The sequence below is a fragment of the Syngnathus scovelli genome, chromosome 20, assembly GCF_024217435.2.
Source record: "Syngnathus scovelli strain Florida chromosome 20, RoL_Ssco_1.2, whole genome shotgun sequence".
NCBI lineage: Eukaryota > Metazoa > Chordata > Actinopteri > Syngnathiformes > Syngnathidae > Syngnathus > Syngnathus scovelli.
Window position 1 is genome coordinate 1,852,470 of NC_090866.1, and position 17,775 is coordinate 1,870,244.

A 17,775-nucleotide genomic window follows, 5' to 3' on the forward strand; every position below is an offset into this window, starting at 1 on the left:
TCTATGTAACTACTTTTGTGTGCAAGATTCTCCGCAGTATCTGGCCTCGTGAAAATGACTTGGGGGCATATGGCAGTCATTAGCCGCGCTATACAATAAGCCCCACAGTTAGCTAGACATGTGCAGATCATGAGATTGTCATGGGACGGCTGAAGCGGACAAAGGTCATGAGTACGGCACAGCAATGTATTCCCAGAGGCACTAAAGACTACGTCTTTGTTGAGCTAATGGTCATGAGACGTACCCCCTGTGTTCTGTGGTAATGGGATATAACTATGGAATGTTCTTCCTGTCTGGAAACCTATTCGACCATGTACACTTGCCTCTATCTCTCTCTCAATAAAAGCATGGCAAAACTCAGAGCAGAGCGCGGGTCTCAGCCACACTTGCTGTGTGTCTGGGATGCGTCCTTCTGCGCAGAAGAAAACGCTAAGCCAAAAAGACCTACCGCCTCTGAGATTGATTTCAGATAAATGTTGTCAACCCAACAGAACCCATTAAAAAAATTTCATGGCCATGTCTCCCTGCAGCTGCTTCTTTTGCAATCTTGTCTGCTAATCTGTTTCCATTTGAGACTTCATCTCTGCCAGTGGTGTGAGCAGCACATTTACACACAGCTAGTTTAGCAGGTAAAAGAATGGCCTGCAACAAGTCTTTTAACAAGGAGGCATGGGTAACCGGCTTACCGGTTGATGTTGTCATCCCTCTGCGCTCCCATTGTTTTGCAAAATAGAACAGAGTAGAAAACGCATACTGACTGTCTGTGTATACAGTGACTTCCTTATCTTCCGCTAATTGACAAGCTCTTGTTAGAGCAATCAGCTCAGCAGCCTGTGCTGACCTGGTGTATGGAAGCTTCTCTGCTTCAACAATCTGGTTTGGCAATTTCACAATTGCATAACCACTTTGATTGTTTCGTTTAGGATCCTTTGAACATGATCCATCCACAAACCACTTTTCCCCCTTGTCAAGTGGCGTGTCACTTAAATCTCCTCTGGGCAGCTGTAGTTGTTCTGTAGCATCCAAACAGTTATGTGGTGTTCCATCCCCTGGCAACGGGATCAACGTTGCTGGGTTAAGGATTGTGCACCTCTTTATCACAATGTGTGGTTGTGACAGAAGTATAGCAGTGTAGGACAGATGTCTGGCTGGTGACAAAAAGTTCATTTTGCTTTGCAGCAGCAACACATCTACAGCATGTGGAACCAGCAGCTCCATTTTGTGAAAGAGCACCACATCTGCAGATTGTCTCACTGCAAGCGCCGCCGCGCACACTGCTTGGACACAGTCTGGCAAAGACAGAGCCACTGGATCCAGTTTTTTTGAATAAAATGCAATTGGTCTTAGTTTGCTGCCATGACTCTGCAGTAACACTGAGGTCATAAAACCATTCCTGCAGTCTGCTGTTTGCACAAAGGTTTTATTGTAGTCTGGCAAGATAAGAGTTGTGGTTTCTATCAGAGCCTGTTTCAGCACTACAAAAGCATCATCCGCTGCTGGTGTCCACATGATTTTTTCTGTCATTGTCATGGGAACTCCATGCACAATATCCAGCAGCGGTTGTGTTTTTTCCGCATAATATGGGATCCATGCTCTGCAGTAATTGCAGAGCCCCAAAAATGACATCATTTGTTTTTTTGTTTCAGGTTTCGGTGTATCTGAAATAATCTGCTTTCTGGTTCTTTGTATCTGTCTTCCAGAAGCCGACAAAGTGTGACCTAAATAGTTCACTTCCTGTCTGACCCATTGTAACTTATTTTTGTTCACTTTATTCCCTGTTTTGCAGAGATAGTGTAACAATGCTAAGGAGTCTGCCTTGCAAGCAGCTTCAGTTTCAGAGGCTACCAGGAGATCATCTACATAAACTAGAAGTTGGCTTTTGTTTGACATCTGAAAATCAGCCAAACAGGCCATGATAGCTTGAACGAAAATAGTTGGACTATCAGCAAATCCTTGTGGCAATCTGGTGTATGTATAGCTTTGTCCTTCAAAGGTAAAAGCGAACCAAAACTGTGAGTCTGGGTGAATTGGCACTGAGAAAAATGCATTGCTGAGATCAATTACTGTGAAATACTTCTGATTAGGTTTCAAAGTGTTCAGAAGTGTGTGTGGGTCAGGCACATTGGGTGCTCTTGTTTGCACTGCATCATTCACTGCTCGTAAATCTTGTATCATTCGCCAATTAATTTTGTCGGCCTTTTGGACTGGAAAAATGGGAGTGTTGCAAGGAGAATCCGAACACTCCCTAATGATTCCTCCTGTCAAAAGATCATTTATAACAGGGGCAATCCCGTTCATTGCCTCCTGTTTTAAAGGATATTGTTTAACTCTTGGACGCCACTCTGATCTTGGTTTGATCTGTACTGGGGAAATGGATTTTAAAAGTCCTACATCAGATGGGCCCTTGGTCCACAGTTTTTCAGGAAGCCCAGCCAATTCCCCCTCCTCCTTTTCATTCAAACAAATGTCAACTAGTCAGGGAAGCGCACAAGCGCCTGCTCTGCCTACAGCTACTTCACACACTGTTTGCTTCCACACGTCACAACTGGTACTGTAGCTCCACCCATCACCTTTGTCCTCATAATCAGTCACAGATCCAGCAAGTTTAATTCGGGAACCCACATCTGCCCACGTTATACTGTGAGGTTTAAACAATGAGATGTGGGGTACAGCCGACAATTTGTATCTGTCTTTCTGAGGAGCGGGCAAGAGTACAGCAGCAGCCGCAAATGACCTGCGATCAGTGTACAGAGCAGTGATTGTTAAAGTTACTTCTGCGTCGCTGAGAAAACTTCCAATATAGTCATCTTGTGGATCAGTGAGAATATTCATGGTGACATGTAATTCAGTACGAGTCATTTCTGATTCAGGTTGGGACAATTGTTTTCGAGCTTCACTCAGCAATCTGCTTGGGAGTTTAGGATTTCGTTCAGGAGGGATGGCATAGGAGCAGCAAATCTGTTCACCTGCTTGTGCAGCATATGAGTCCACATCTCTCACTCTACATGCTCGCATGCCATCCTTTACTGGAATTATTGCAATTCCCAACCGAGTCATCAGATCTCGTCCCAACAGGTTTATGGGACATTTTGGGGATAGGACAATCGAAACTGAAGCCATGCTTCCAGTTTCCTTATCTCTCACTTCAACTGGATTAGAGATACTCTCCTTGTGTACCTGCCCATCAGCAGATTTCACCCAAATAGTATTTTGGGAGGCCTTTAGATTTGGGACTTTAGTTTTTATCACGGTTTTACAAGCCCCGGTATCACACAAAAACTCGACATCACTGCCTCCAATGTTTAGAGTAACATATGGTTTTTCTTTTAATGCACTCAGAATGTCCCATGCTGTATGGACATCTACTATTTCTTCCTCTATAGGAGCACCAGAGGTCAAGGGGGGGGAATCTAGTCATGCTGAGAATTTGGCCCTTCCCCCGCCCCTTCCTGCACCCTTTGATTGATATTGCTTTGCAGAACGACACACTCTTGCTAAGTGTCCTCGTTTCCCACAGTTCCAACACTTGTCAGAATCTCGTGGGGGCTTTGAATTATATGGCGGCCTGCGACCTTGTTGGCCTCTACTTCTTCCTCTGGCTTGCTGGGACCCTTGGAAGAAGACTGTTGTATCTTCATCTAGTTCATCATCATTATTATCTAGATGAAATACATCAGAACTTTTGCCTTTTTTGATCACTTTTTCAGCATGTCTGGCCCATTGCATAGTTGTTGTCACACTTGCAACATCCACTTCCACCAAATGTTTCCTCACCCAGTTGCCTATTTCAGGGCGGAAATTAGTGAGGAGCGCATTTTTAAGCTGTTGTTGATAAGTACTCTCAGCTGTATCATTGAATGGGATGCCACTATGCACCCTGAATTCTTTTTCAAATCTCAAACGAAAATCATCAGTATCTTCGCCAGGCTTCTGTTTTATTCCTGCCAAATGACCATAATTCGCTCGTCTTTGAAATATAGTTCGCACTCTTTGCACAAGACCATTCCATTGTGCTGCATACTCCCCTCCCAATTGATTTCCCTCAACTGGATAGGGAAAAGGCCCTTGATTATTTCTACCTGTATAATTTCCCCTAACCTTTGCCCAGTCTTTTCCCAAGGAGGACATTGCAGCTTCTCCTGCCTCATGTCCATTCAGTTTATAGGAATGTATAATTCCAGCCATGTCCTCTGCCCATATAGCTGGGTCTTCAGCAACAGGGGTAACCCCTTCAACTGCTTTTCTTGCCTCTTCCAAAGTCCATGGCCGGAAAACATATGTATGTGGGAGTTGGCCTTCCCCTACATTAGGGTTTGGCACCTGTATCATTGGGCACACATCAACCTTGTCTAAATTTTGAGAAAATCTAGCAGCAGTGGTCAAACTTCTTGTTTGTACAGGACTTCTAGTAATGTGACCCTGACTTCTTTTGCTGTTATATGGGGGGGGGGGGCTGCAGGTTTGTTAAGCTTGGATACAAGTTTTGCGTACGAGCGGAAGGCCCCTCTTGCTCCTCTGCTCGAGCTGCCCCTTCAGCGTCGGCTGGCGCCGTGGCCGCGGCAGTGCGCCTGCGCACTGCGGCCTCATTGTCTTCCGGCCTGACAAACATAGTCTCAGCCTCATCACCTTTCATCTTTCTATCTTTTGTCTTTTGGATTTGTTCTTTTCTCTCTTGTGAAGCTTTCAACCACATTTTAGCACAATCCAATTCTCTCTCTTTTCTTTTCTTTTTCAGTCCATTTTTCTTTTTATCCACACTCTCTTCCAAAACATCAACTACTATCTTCCACACTTCAACTCTCAACTTCCCTTCTACTCCATACTTTTTCTTCCACTTCGGCATATATTGCATACAATTAAGAAATCTACTCGCCATGTACTTCTCATCTCCGTCAAGAGGTAGAGATTTACCGTTTTTATTTCCCATCTTAATTCTAGTAGTTCTAGGTTATACAATTTCTTTTTCTCAAAAATATTATTATTATTATTATTACTATTATTACTTATTTATTTATTTAACTATGTCTTTGAGGCTCCTCAATGCAGGTTTAAATTGACCTTTCAACAAATTACTAGCCTGTATTATTGCCGTGGATCAATGCTAGAACTGCTATTTAGTCAATTTATCCTACCAGTCACACTCCCAACCACACAAACTCAAGCGCTTTGTATTTTTCTCATGGCTCGGACAAACCAAAGCCGAATCTCATAGCTCGGACAACCCAAAGCCGAATCTCATAGCTCGGACAAACCAAAGCCGTATCTCATGGCTCGGACAAACCAAAGCCGAATCTCATGGCTCGGACAAACCAAAGCCGTATCTCATGTGCACCTGTGTTTTTTATTTTTTTTATTTTTTTTTTTTTATACGCGTTTCACAACAACACAATCACACAACTTCAGGCCTTTAACTTACTTGTCCCCTGGTTCGTTGCACTGCCGGGTCCCGTCAATCCACCTCTGTCAGACGAAGGCAGACCTAAGATGCTGGCCCAGCGAAGAATTTCCTTCCCAGGTCTTTCTTTACCAGGTCCGGCTAATGGATGCTGGCCCGTCGACGGTGTACAGCGCGTCGTCCTCCGTCAGCCAGATGATGGGTATGAGGGTCCCGGGTTTCGGCACCAAAATGTTAGAGATTTGCTCACTCCAACTTATTTTGCAAGAACCACACAGAGACAAGGCAAGTTCTTTTAGACACCTGCAGGTGGAGAGATCACTCGCTACAGGAATGAAATCTGCCCTCCTTCCTGCACGTGGATATTTATTAAGAGAAACAGAGTGGGGGTATGGGTAGGCTGGCTAAAGCCCTTGTCCTCTAGTCTAAACATGTCAGGGGATGTTTTATGACCTTGTGATAAGGAGGACAAGGTAAGGTATTTATTACCTGTTGCACTCCAACATAATCCTACGATAAAGATAACCTGGAAAACCCTAACAAGTCACATTTTTGGGAAATTTATTTGACAAAATCCAACACCAAGAACAGACATGAATAGGCAACAACAGGCTAAACGATGCAGTATGCTAACGTTACATAAACACAAACGAGGAACTGAGAATGTGCCTGACATAACATATTAACAGTCAGTCAAATAACTAACATAACACATTTATCAAACCAGCCGTGTCACTCCAAACCATTATCTATGTCCTCTGTCACTTAAAAAAACACCACTGCTGACTCCGGAAGTACATGTGGCGCTGAGGTCAGACTCATTGTCAGTTGCGGCTCCAATTATTCCACAGTGAAAATAACATGTGATCAACTATACTATACTATACTATACTATACTATACTATACTATACTATACTATACTATACTATACTATACTATAGTGAGTAATGTGTTGATGATAAAGTAATAATGTGTTTATAATTACACATATAAGGCGCTCCTGATTATAAGTCACACCCCGGCCAAACTACCAAGAAAACTGCATCTTATAGTGCGGAAAATACGGTATAAAAAGTATCATTTTCAAATATTGTTTCCAAAAAAAACTGACAGTGCAGAAAATACAGTATTAAAGTATAAATATCAAATATTGTTTCCAAATTCACACTAATGATGCCTCACTAAAATCGGTGTCTGACAACTCCTTAGTCCTTTTTTCCCCCCCAGAAATGGGATTATTAACACAGATTTGATAAGAACACAGACAGCAACATTTAATACAATATGATACTCAAAATTTTATGACATACTTAGACTTAGACTTAGACTCAACTTTATTAATCCCTTGGGATTACTCCTTCAGGGAAATTCTGTGTCCAGTAGCAGTAAAATACAAAATACACGAGAAAAACACAAGAGATCAAGATATACAGAAGATGCAGAAATACACACAGTGCAAGAGTTAGCAATGAAATGTAAAAGAGGCCAAAAGATAAACTAGGCAAGAAAATTGAGGGAGGTAAAAACACTACACAGTAGTTGCCATAATATTGCACATTGTATATTGACGTGAAGAATGTGTACAGTTATTACAAGCATCTCCATGTCCCTGTTCATGTCCATGTCACCTCCTCCCCAGTGAGGAGTTGAATAGCTTGATGGCTTGGGGGACAAAGGAGTTCTTCAGTCTGCTTGTCCTACAATTGGGGAGGAGCAGTCTCCCACTGATCCGGCTCCTCTGATTAGTGATGACAGTGTGCAGAGGGTGACTGACATTGCCTATAATGTCCAACAGTTTTTTCAGTGTCCTTGCCTCTGCCACCGTCTCCAATGAGTCCAGCTTCTTGCCGATCAGAGAGCCGGCTCGCCTGACCAGTTTGTCCAGTCTGGAGGTGTCCTTCTTGGATGTGCTGCTGCCCCAGCACACCACGGTGTAAAACAGGACACTGGCAACCACAGACTGGTAGAACATCTCCAAGAGTTTGTTGCAGATGTTAAAAGAACGTAGTCTCCTCAGGAAGTACATCCTGCTCTGTGTCTTCCTGTGAAGGTGGTTGGTGTGAGTTGACCAGTCCAGTTTTTTATCCAGCCACACCCCAAGGTACTTGTAGGAGTCCACAGCCTCCACCTCAGCCCCCTCCAACAGTACGGGCCTAGGCTTAGGCCTGTTCCTCCCAAAGTCTATGACCAGCTCCTTACACTTTGATGATTTTGTAGATTTTCTGTCTATTCTGGCTGGGTGTACTACTTCGACTTGACATCGCTAACAACTTGTCAGCAAGAGCTGCATAGTCGAACTATAAAACAAATGTTTCAAGGGGGAAGTGTCTGGATGAAAAGTGGTCCAGTGTAGCATATCAATTTTAAATGAACCACATTCATTAATATCTATACGTATTCATTATTAAAACAACAAAATGCATTTAGGTTAAAAATACAAAATCAAACCTGTAGAACTGGTGCTACATTATCGTCATCAAATGGTAACTCAGTGTCAAAGTCTCCTGATCCATGATTGTCTTGTTCAACGTATAATTCACTACCTGAAAACAAAGAAACCAGCAAATGTCTTCCTAATATTTTCCCAAAAAAATATTCACACACTGCAGACATTAGACAAACGAGCTCAACATGAATGAGTACACAGCTTGATTTTCAAAATGAATGTCATTCATTGATTCAATTAAATAGAAGTTTGACTAGACTTGTGTACCCAGTAGTAAACGTGCATGCAGAAACATGGAACATTGGCTCCGTGTACCCCAAAAACTGTTAAATAAATAATTGTTTCGAGCCACACATTTTTTTCAATTAATTTCTGTTCTATTTTTGTCAGAAAGTAAGATGCAGCTAAATACGCATCTGATGGGCATCCATTACTTGGCATTATCTTCCGAAGACTAAGCCATTTTGACAAAATAACCTATCATTTCTTCCATGGCAGTACTGCTCTCTGAAGCGACGCGACGTAAATAAAGCTTCCCATTGTACATGTGCAAAATATGCCCTCCAAAAGGGGCACGATTAAGTAAATCTAGTTGAATTACTTGAACTTGTACCACCCAAGTGACCATGTGTAACACACAAATATGAGTACAGTTTGGACATCCCACCCACATAAACAATTGCCATTTAGCTGCTACTAAATACATAGCTAGCCACCGAACCAAAGTAGCAATCAAAGGCGTCATCTTTTGAGTGTACATATTTGGAAGACGCAATGTTCCCACCAAATGGATGATCATGACAAATATTACACATTAAAGGGGCATTCAACTACTGTATTTTCCGCACCACGAGGCGCTTTGGGTTAAAAGGAGCAGACTCAATTCTTGGGGCTTATCTGTATTTAATCCACAGATAGGGCGCACAACATTATAGGGCGCATGCATGCCATGACTTACGGTAAACAAATAAAGATCTCGGGAGCAAGATGGTGAGTTTGGTTGTACAGTGGAGCCTCGGTTTTCGAACATCCCGGTTCTCGAACAAATCAGTATTCGGACAAAAAATTCGAGATTTTTTTGCTTCGGATGTCGGGCGAAATTCGGTTGTCGAACCTCGTGAGATGAGCCGAGAGGACCCGCATGCCAACCGACTCCGTTCGTTATTACGTTCTCGATACTCTGAGAATTGCATCAACTCTAATCAAGCCTCCAAAGGAAGCATGTGGGAGCAGTAAAGCCATCCTAAAACACAAAGACGCTCTTAAAGCAATGTGACACTGAGCGCCCGGCACGCTGCGGTTGCACGATCGGACCAAATTAAGCTCCCTGCGCACTGATGTCCACTTAAATTTTGGAAAGTACAGCAGGACTTTAAAAATATTTTCTAAATTTCAGCGACGGCTCTGTCACAATAATGCGACCAGCACAGTCCAGTTGCGCGGCCGGCGGTGCGCTGCAGTCGCGCGATTGGACAAAAATGTGCAAATGAAAAAATGCTTAAAAAAGGCGAGTTTTTTTTTTTGCTTGGAACGGATTAATTTTTGTTCCATTATTTGTAATGGGAAAATATGATTCGGAATTCAAACGATTCACTTCTCGAACAGCCTTCTGGAACGCATTGTGTTCGAAAATCGAGGCTCCACTGTACTTTATTCTACTGTTTAACCATGTACTCCACTGTATTCACATTATTATTAATTGATATTCATAAGCAAATCCATCCAAGTCCTTATCTCCTATATCCGTTTTAAACAGTTGGGCAAGTTCGCCATAAAACATGCCAAGTTCCTTCTCATCGTCTCGTCGTTGTCACGATGCACTTCTTAGACTTAGACTTAGACTCTTCTGCAATGATCCTGGCTTTACAGAAAGCTCTAATTGTGCCTCGTGAGAATGTCTTTGTCTATGCCATTTTAGAGGGCTCTAATGTTTTCTTTGCATAAACGATAGTAATTATTTATCAAATGGCGGCGAAGGTACATACTCTACATGTTACGTACTGTCCTTTGATTGGTTTACCACCCTGATCTACGTAAAACATAATGTCCTCTGATTGGTTTATCGGCTCTACAGATTACGCCTGTATATCACGTCTCTGTGTGGTGGAAGCCACACAAACAACTTTACAGATTTGCACAAACGAGAGTATTTATTTCTCAATGGCGGCGGAGGTACGTACTTTAAGTGTTATGTAGAATCCTCTGATTGGTTTACCGCCCTGATCTACGTAAAACGTAATGTCCTCTGGTACATCGGGTTTACAGATTAAAGTAATCCCTCGTTACATCGCGGTTTATTTATCGCAGCTATATTACATCGCAGATTTTTTTTCCAAATAAAAAAAAAAAAAAAAAAAATCAAAAATTCAAAATAAAACTTCTAAATTGAGGAATTATGGCACGAGAATTGCTCACACGCCAGCAGAAGGCAGGGAGTGCCCACACAATTGCAGTACGTACACTTGTACCTTTTTATAATAAAAAGGTTATGATAAAGTTCTAAAAACATATTTAGAGTATTGTACCTTGTTATATTTTTTTAATAAGAGTTCTAAAAACATATTTACAGTACATACACTTGTACCTTTTTGTTATAATAATAAGCTCTAAAAACATATTTACAGTATGTATACTTTAACTACATCTACATGTTGCACACACGCACGCGCGCGCGCACACACACATACAATCATATTTATATTTAAACATTATTTTCTGTGTGTCATTTATACTACATAATATGGTATTTACATGTTTGAAACTATCATTTAATGTTCTAATGATAGCATATGCACTTATATGGTTTAATATACACTTATTGATACACAAAAAAATATGTATGTTAAAAAAAGTGTGACACTACACGGATTTTCACATATCGCGGGTGGTCTTGGAACCAATTATCCGCGATAAACGAGGGATTACTGTAGTCCTGTATATTACGTCTCTGTGTCGCGAAAGCCACACAAAACAACTTTACAGATTTGCGCAAACGATAGTACTTATCAATGGCGGTGGAGGTAGTAAGTGCTCTACGTGTCAAGTACAATCCTCTGATTGTTTTATTACCCCGATCTACGTAAAACGGAATGTCCTCTGATTGGTTCATCGGGTTTACATATTACGCCTGTATATTACGGAAGCCACATGAACAACTTTACAGAATTGGAATTCAGTGAACAGAAAAGGAGCACCTTATTAAAAGGCGCACCTTTGTTTTTATTAAAGGCTCTTAGGTGCGCCTTATGGTGTGGAAAATACAGTAAATAATTTACAATAATAACAATAGTATTGCTAATAAAAACTTGAGTTATAAGCTCAAAATATATTTCAGTGTTATAAATGTCAATACTCGGATCGGATTTGTGGTTAAAAGATCGGATCGGAGGCCTAAAATGCTGATTGGGACATCCCTAGTATTCTGATTAACTGGGATGAGAATGGCAAATGTGAAAAAGCACGGAAAAGTAGCACGGGCGCGGAATGAATATATATATATATATACACACACACACACGCGCACACACACACACACACACACACACACACATCCCGGGGGAGGCGGGGGACATTGAGTCCGAGTGGACCATGTTCCGCGCCTCCATTGTTGAGGCAGCCGGCCGGAGCTGTGGCCGTAAGGTCGTTGGTGCATGTTATGGCGGCAATCCCCGAATCCGCTGGTGGACACCGGCGTCAAGCTGAAGGAGTCCTATCGGGCCATTTTGACCTGCGGGACTCCGGAGGCAGCTGACAGGTACCGGTTGGTCAAGCGGAACGCGGCTTTGGCGGTTTCTGAGGCAAAAACCTGGGCGTGGGAGGAGTTCGGCGAGGCCATGGAGAATGACTTCCGGACGGCTTCGAGGAAATTCTGGTCCACCATCCGGCGTCTCAGGAGGGGGAAGCAGCGCACCGTCAACAGTGTTCACAGTGGAGATAGCGTGCTGCTGACCTCGACTCGGGACGTCGTGAGTCGGTGGGGAGAATACTTCGAAGACCTCCTCAATTCCACCGACTCGCCTTCCATTGTGGAAGGACGGCCTGGTGACTCTGAAGCGGACTCTCCAATCTCTGGTGTCGAAGTCACTGAGGTAGTTAAAAAACTCCTCGGTGGCAAGGCCCCGGGGGTGGATGAGATCCGCCCGGAGTTCTTAAAGGCTCTGGATGTTGTGGGGCTGTCATGGCTGACACTTCTCTACAACATTGCGTGGACATCGGGGACGGTGCCTCTGGATTGGCAGACTGGGGTGGAGGGTGTGTTCCAATTACAGGGGAATCACACTCCTCAGCCTCCCTGGTAAGGTCTATTCAGGGGTGCTGGAGAGGAGGGTCCGTCAGGAGGTCGAACCTCGGATTCAGGAGGAGCAGTGTGGCTTTCGTCCTGGCCGTGGAACAGTGGACCAGCTCTACACCCTCGGCAGGATCCTCAAGGGTGCATGGGAGTTTGCCCAACCAGTCCACATGTGGTTTATGGACTTGGATAAGGCGTTTGTCCCTCGGGAGGTTATGTGGAGGGTGCTTCGGGAGTACGGGGTGCAGAACCAACTGATAAGGGTTCGGTCCCTGTATCACTGATGCCAGAGTTTGGTCCGCATTTCCAGCTTAGTCGGATTCATTCCCAGTGAGGGTTGGAGGCTGCCCTTCGTCACCGATTCTGTTAATAATTTTTATGGACAGAATTTCTAGGCACAGCCGAGGCGTTGAGAGAGTCTGGTTTGGGGACCTCAACATCGCGTCTCTGCTTTTTGCAGATGACGTGGTGCTGTTGGCTTCTTCAGGCCGTGATCTCCAGCTCTCACTGGAGCGGTTCGCAGCCGAGTGTGAAGCAGTCGGGATGAGGGTCAGCACCTCCAAATCCGAGTCAATGGTCCTCAGTCAGAAAAGGGTGGAATGCCCTCTCGGGATCGGGGATGAGATCCTGCCCCAAGTGGAGGAGTTCAAGTATCTTGGGGTCTTGTTCATGAGTGAGGGCAGGATGGAGTGCTAGATCGACAGGCGGATCGGTGCAGCGTCGGCAGTAATGCGGACTCTGTACCGGTCCGTTGTGGTAAAGAGAGCTGAGCCAAAAGGCAAAGCTCTCAATTTACAGGTCTATCTATGCTCCTACCCTCACCTATGGTCACGAGCTATGGGTCGTGACCGAAAGAACGAGATCCCGGATACAAGCGGCCGAAATGAGTTTTCTCCGCAGGGTGTCCGGGCTCTCCCTTAGAGATAAGGTGAGAAGCTCGGTCATCCGGGAGAGACTCGGAGTAGAGCCGCTGTTCCTCCACGTTGAGAGGAGCCAGATATGGTGGCTCGGCCATCTCATCAGGATGCCTCCTGGACGCCTCCCTGGGGAGGTGTTCCAGGCATGTCCCAACGGTGGGAGACACCGGGGATGACCCAGGACGTGCTCGAGAGATTATGTCTCTCAGCTGGCCTGGGAACGCCTTGGGATCCCCCGGGATGAGCTGGATAAAGTGGCTGGGGAGAGGGAAGTCTGCGAGTCCCTCCTAAAGCTGCTGCCCCCGCGACCCAACCCCGGATAAGCGGAAGAAGATGGACGGATGGATGGATGGATGGATGATACAATACAATAAAGTCTTGTGTGGATTTGTCACAATATATTTTCTCTGCATTGCGGATTTTCACCTACCGCGAGTGGCCGTAGAACCCATTATCCGCGAAAACACGAGGAATTACTGTATTTGTATTACATTTTTGAATAATGCACCTGGCCTAGTCAGTTGTCTGATGTGCTTGCCTTTTTCTTTTGAATTTCATTCATGAAGCACACGTCAACAAAAATGAGGATTTCAAATCTTCTCTTCTTGGTATATTCAACTCCCTAGTCATGCACTACAGTTTTGTAATCAAATTCAAGAAAATTCAAGAACTCAAGAAAATCAAATTCTTCATCTAGGAGTTATCAGATACGAGAATAAATTGTGATTAATGTAATTAATTACAATCATTTAATTGGATTTTTAGTCCCCTGACAGCACTTTTTTTTTTTTTTGTTTGATCAGTGAAAAAAAATATTTGACCATCACTCCAAAATGCTTTGTTATGGTGAGTAAGATTTTTTTACATGACTTTTGACTTGTTTGAATAAAGTAATGACTTGACCTGCTTTTTGGTGACATGATTTGACCTGCTTGCTTTATTTTTCCTACAGTACCTTAATTGGGGCTTGCTTGGAACGTAAAGGCTACGACTTGAGACTGGCTTGTGACTTGCATGTACGTATGTGACTTACTTCACTTCTGGTGGGTACACAGATTTATTGTAACCTTTGCCTTCCAAGGCGAGAGCATTTACCAAAAACCGTGACCACTTAACCAAGAATCAAACCCGCATTTACTGAATCGTTCGGGCTTGCTTGGAACGTAAAGGCTACGACTTGAGACTGGCTTGTGACTTGCATGTACGTGACTTATTCCACCTCTGGTGGGTACACAGATTTATTGTAATATTTGCCTTCCAATGTGAGAGCATTTACCAAAGACTGTGACCACACAACCAAGAATCAGACCCGCATTTACTGAATCGTTCCACCCCTAATATGTTTTTGTGTAGATGTATACAATTTAGGGTCTTACGGGGTCTTACTGTATGGGAACCAAGTGAATATTTGCAACAACAAAAAATTTAAAGGCCAAAAGGTACTGAAATTTGATTTTTTTTTTTCCAATAAAGTCAGCAATCATCATGAAAATGGTGAAGAATTTTCATATGTTCTAATTTAACAAATGTACTGCAGCAACATTCCGACTGATAAAGGAAATGCAGGTTCAAGTGTTTTACTTACTCTTTGGTTTTGGTTGCTGTTTTGCAGAATGGCTCTATGAATCTCAGGTTCTGCTCTGCAGAGAGCTGTAGAAAAAAGGTGAAAAGACCCATGACAAGTTTAACAGTTATAGTGCCTCAAAATTTGTTGCAGAATCCTCGAAAACAGATGTGTCACTCAAATAAAAGGTCGATTATAGTATTACCATTATATTAGCATCAACAGTGTTTTGGAGTTCAAGAATGAATTTTATATCTAATTCTGAATCTATGTCGGGGACAGTAAAGAAAAAAAAACAATTCTGTAAATAGGCCAGAATTAGCCAGAAGGCTATTTTCCATTGGCTATCCCTACACAGATGGTGTTAATATATTTACAGACAGTACTATCAGGCTAAGAATTATATGTTTACATTAAAAAAAATACATCACTAAAAGGTACTAAGCTCAAATAAAATGTAGAGACATGACAGACGGTTAAACAAACAAATGTGGATATTTGACCTTGTTTCCCAGGTGAGTAATGTGTTTTTGTGTGATCGGACAACGATGTGAGCTACATTTGGCTCCTTATCTATTTTTTTTATTTTTTATTTGTTTGAGTGGTTTCATAGTTGTAACATTTGCTTGAGACCAAATGAGTAAACAGTAGGTGATATATTAGAAAAAGAGTGCATGTATATTTTTGCTGCCTGTGTGGACATCTGATGGCGAATGTCATCGCAATATTGGTGTATTTGCTGGACTTAGTGGCAAATACAGTTTAAGATGGATTTACGTAACTACAGACAGGAATGGTCAAGCAGGCTGTGATATGAAACAGAGTTATTGGGTTACTGAAAACCAGAGATAATATTATGAATATCATCACACATTTGGATCCACACATCGGCACGGACAGATGGAAAATCCTTTATATAAAGTTAAAATAATAGAGGTCCTGAAATTGAGCCTTGAGTGGTAGTGCTGCTCAATTAATCGAACTTTAATCATGATTAAGATTTTTGGCTCCAGACGATCTCAAAATCCATATGATTGAGGAAAAACGATTTGGTGTTTCTGTTCTGACGTGCATGCGCAACTCAACCGGAGTTGCGCATGCAACTATTTATATTTAACAAGCAGTGTTGTACTTGAACGTGCTCAACGAACATCTGTTCATGAACTCGTTCATATTTTGGATAAATGTGAACTGAATAGGGCTGGGTGAAATAATAAATATAATCGATTTTGAATCGATCAATTAAAATTTGACATAATTGATTCATAGTCTAGTCAAGTTTATCTCTTTATATAGCCCTAAATCACAAGCACGGTGATGAGAATGGCAACCACACGACCATGTCAACTTGATTCCGAGGAGCAAGTTAACATGGGCGGGATACACTAGGCATCAGATCAACTCGTACCCTCGCCGGGTAATTTGGTTTTGGCTATATTCAAGATAATTTGTCTCGGTCACAGTGACTATACAATAGCATAGCGGTTAAGCCGATGGCCAGTGAGCCATTCGTTATTACTTTGCGTCACGGGTTCAAGTCCCGCTTATGACTATTCCATGTTTTATTTTATTTTTGTGTTTGCTATTTCTTGCAGCCAGTCGGAAATGTAAACTAGACGTTTCAACGTTTTTGTTGAGAATTTGAACAGTTTTGCAGTCAGGCAAGTTCCATATCGCTTGTGACGAATCTGCAGTCACAAAACACAAGATTGCGCACAAAGCTTTACTCTAACGAGCGCAACTGGAGACGGGGCGCAAGATAACATGGGAGCAAGTTAACCTCTAACACCGCTCGTTTCTGAGAAACAAGCTCAGTGCTCCCACTAATTTTGGCCTGCTAGCAGCCTCCGCCAATGCATCCCGGCTAGCCTGGCCAATGACGCTCTCAAGACTGGCAAGTTTGAGTGCTTCCTCCAGCCTGACACGCTAAGTATGCGCACGTACAACATCAACGCCATGAGCTTCTCATTCGAAGAGTTGGGCTTCCCTACCCCCCCCCCCCCCATATAAACATTTTTTCAACGCATTTACACGATTCATGAAAATGATACTTTCGACGGGAAAAAAAAAACACTGAAGTCCGCAGATCCACGGAAAATTCTCATCCTTGCAAACAAATCTCAAAGGGCTTCACAGGTATAAAAATTCACAATTATTCTCAAACATCCCCTGATCTTAAACTCCCAGGAGGGCAAGGAAAAACAAAAACAAAAAAACCCTACTGGGGGTAAAATGAGAAACCTGAGGGCACATAGAACACATAATACAAAACAATTCAAAGAAAAAGCGGATGTCCAATTCAAAGTGAAGAGCTGAAGGAGGTCCCCTCAATTGTCTTGGACGCGTCTTCGAGGGAGGTAATCCACCGCAGTTCCTTCATCCTGATTGGCCAACGAGAAATCCAGACAGCCGTTCAGTTTGTCCCCTAACCCCCCTGGCTGGGATGGGCGAAAACACAAACTCCAGCCGCATCAGCCACCACTGGTTAATTAAAGGCCATAGCATAAAAATGTGTCTCTTAATTTCAGTTCAATGTCAGTTCTGATATCTATCGGTAGGGCATTCCAAAGCTCTGGAGCCCGAATAGTAAATGCTCTAGACCTGGGGTCAGCAACCCAAAATGTTCAAAGAGCCATATTGGCCCAAAAAAAAAAAAAAACATACCTGTCTGGAGCCGCAAAAATCTAAAAGCCTTTTATAAGGCAAGACAGACTGTCAATATTTAAGCTGTATGTCTACTATTAAAATAATTAAAAAAAAATAATAAAAGTGGTATCAATTCAATCATTTTCTCTTGCGGCTCGTTAGAGTTAACGTACCTGCATAGTACAGCTGTCTGTTCGATAACGCTCACGTCACACGACTCATCACAGGCAATTGAGAAAGCTGGAGCTGAATTGATGTCCTTGATTTGCTGATCAGTGATATTGTTTGCCATTTTAATTACCCTTTCCTTCACTGTTTTTGAGGAGAGAGGCATGTCTTTAATTTTCTGAATGATCTCCGTTTTGTTTTTAAAGTCCGAAAATAAGCACACTAATATGTTGATGAATTAATCCTTCATGTACTCGCCATCGGTGAATGGTTTTTCACGCTTTATTATCTCCCGGGCTGCAACAAAACTTGCAGCAGTAGAGTTTAGAGATGCAATCCACTTCTTGAAA

General features: G+C 42.8%; 1 long non-coding RNA gene across 1 annotated transcript; it reads right to left on the reverse strand.

Annotated features, from left to right (window-relative positions):
* Positions 1–472: 472 nt before the first annotated feature.
* On the reverse strand, positions 473–16,040 carry LOC137839771 (uncharacterized). The gene is made up of 3 exons (XR_011085978.1): positions 14,633–16,040; positions 7,845–7,939; positions 473–7,693 (listed from the first exon to the last, which is right to left on the reverse strand). It is a non-coding gene; the product is annotated as an uncharacterized lncRNA (long non-coding RNA).
* Between the last annotated feature and the right edge of the window lie 1,735 nt (positions 16,041–17,775).